Source organism: Rhagoletis zephyria, unplaced genomic scaffold, assembly GCF_001687245.7.
Source record: "Rhagoletis zephyria isolate East Lansing unplaced genomic scaffold, Rhagoletis_zephyria_1.1 Rzeph_scaffold_01518, whole genome shotgun sequence".
Lineage (NCBI taxonomy): Eukaryota > Metazoa > Arthropoda > Insecta > Diptera > Tephritidae > Rhagoletis > Rhagoletis zephyria.
Genome location: NW_016158602.1, coordinates 19798 through 22316, shown reverse-complemented (window position 1 = coordinate 22316; position 2519 = coordinate 19798).

Here is a 2519-nt window from a genome sequence, read left to right as displayed (position 1 = left end):
TTTTTGCTTTCCACAACAAATTTACAACAAAAAAACTACAATTAATGCCGTAGTTAACTTTTCCAATTTCGAAAAGTGTAGTGCTAACTTGACACACGTTTTAGATTAAAAGTTGTGGGGGTTTTCAGGGGGTTTAAAGGGAAAATGATAGGACATGAAATCAAAAAATACCTACGTTGCGCAATAAACAATGTTATAAAGAGATCAATACAATCGTTTGAATTTTTGAATAGAGCAGAGCTTGAAATATTCTTAAAAGTTTACCACTCGGCTACGGCTTCTTCCGATCATTTAGCTTTCTATTTTGTAGCAGTGCTTAAAAAATTAAATAAATTATGAACTTTTCGGAGTTTTCCGATACTGTGCTCGACATTTTTCAAGTTTTATTGCAATTTTTTCGAAACCTTTCGAGATTTTTAGTGATTAAGAAAATTTAATCGGTCCTTATGTACATACTATATTTATACATACATACATATGTAGCTATTGCTAAGTTTTTGGAGCTTTTCTTTCTTCCGATTGGCCTTCAAAAAATATTCAAAGATTCAGTTCAAATGTACTTTCCCTAACTACGGTCAACATTAATACATGCAAGTGCCAACGTAACTGCCTTTCACTTTCTATCGGCAAAGTGTCGTACAATAATTAATTTTGTGTTTATAGAGAATTATGTAATTTAAATTTTAAAATACTTGGCATCATTTTCACTTTGGCTTGGCTTACTTTTACAACGCGTTCAGGTGAACTTATATATCTGGTTTTTGAGCTATACTTTTATAAAAAAAAATTATAAATATTAAATAAACAAAAGAAAAGTAGGAAGAATTTGTTAAAATATCGTGTCCCTATTTATTTTTCCACCACTGTATATCGATAAGAGAGGAACATTTCGTGCTCCATTCAAAACCCATTTTACTAGAATCCTGAGGAGCTCTTGATTGCCTAAACATTTTATATGTTTTTTTTTAATAAAAAGGAAAAATGGACAGGTATTTAATTACACGCTATGATAAAAATAAAAAAAAAAATCAACGTCAGTTTTGATAATTGGCAAATGTTAAACGAAAAAAAAAAACATAAAAGACCTGCGGAAAACACTTTTTTAAATCAACAGGAATTTATGCAGCTAAAATTGTTATACTAAAATTTCATGGGCTAAAAAACTGCTTACCGAAAATGAAACCCATTTTAGAGTAAAAAGTTAGAAATTTTTGAATTTTTCTAAAGGTGTTCCATTTTTAAAGTACAAACAATATTCTTATACAAAAAAAAAAACTAGCAAAAAGTGTTTACTTGAAAATCATTGCGAACATTAAAAAAAAATCAAGGGCTTTTTGAATGATTGTTTCGTTGTTGCTCTTAGTTTCCTCACTTTCGCTTTTGGATTAAGAAAACCGAGAAGATGCCTTTAATATGATCTCAAATACCATATCATTAATTAAATAAAAACTTCCTTATTATAAAATTTGTATACCTATTGAAATAGCTAGTCCAAAGTAAACAATAGTTTTTATTAAAATAAATAAAAAATTTATTGGTAGCTATTTTCCAGATTTGGTAGATTTTTTCCAAGTGTGGCAACCCTGGTGCCATCCATAGCTACTGCCTTTTTAAATAAGAAAACCATTTCTTAGTAATTCTCAGACGATGTCCGATTGACAAATATTGTAGGGCCAATGGATATAGATTTTTTTTCTGTTAAAAAGCATGGATAAATGTCGGCTGATTGTAATTAGAATAGAATGACAAAAAGAAAGTTCGAAAAAGTTCGTACGTAGGCTGACTGATTTCACTGCTTGTCTTGAGGTCGCAGCAAGTTTTTCTTACTTTCAACTCTTTTTTTATATTCGATTTCTTCAATTCGCCTCAAAGCAGCTTAAGACGACACTTGAAAGTCCAACAAATAATGAATGACCAGCGATAGCAAAGTGTGCAATTTAAACGCTAATCTGTTACAGAGTGGCAATGAGTAAGCCGATTAAATGTTGCATCTAGGAAGTTCAAGTATCTCTGCATATAAAACAAAAAAATGCAAATTTTTTGCAGCTGTTCAAATACGCATTCATAATCTGATTTTCCTCACAGAAATGCTACTTATGTATGTGCGTGTGGAGGCGAAGGAAATTCCAGCAGCTACTAAATGCATTGACCCCAACATTCATACTTCAGCGGCACACCATCACTACTACAACTTAATTTATACGCATTTAAGCAACTGTTTGCAAATTTAAGAGAAATAAAAACTTTATTTTTCAATAGAAAAAATAGCCAATGCAAAATAGTTAAAAAAAAACTAGACAAACAACAAAATAAACCCCTCACAATAACAAAAGCACCTAATGAGTGTTTCATGTGTGCCACAACCGCAATCACGGCAAAAGCAACATCAAAAACAATGGTGCATGTGCGTGAAGGCATTTCTGCATTATACGACTGCAATTCGAGAGCCACCTCAACTGGAATATTATATGTATGTACGAATGTACATAAGTATGTAGTAGCAATGTTATTAGTAAAGG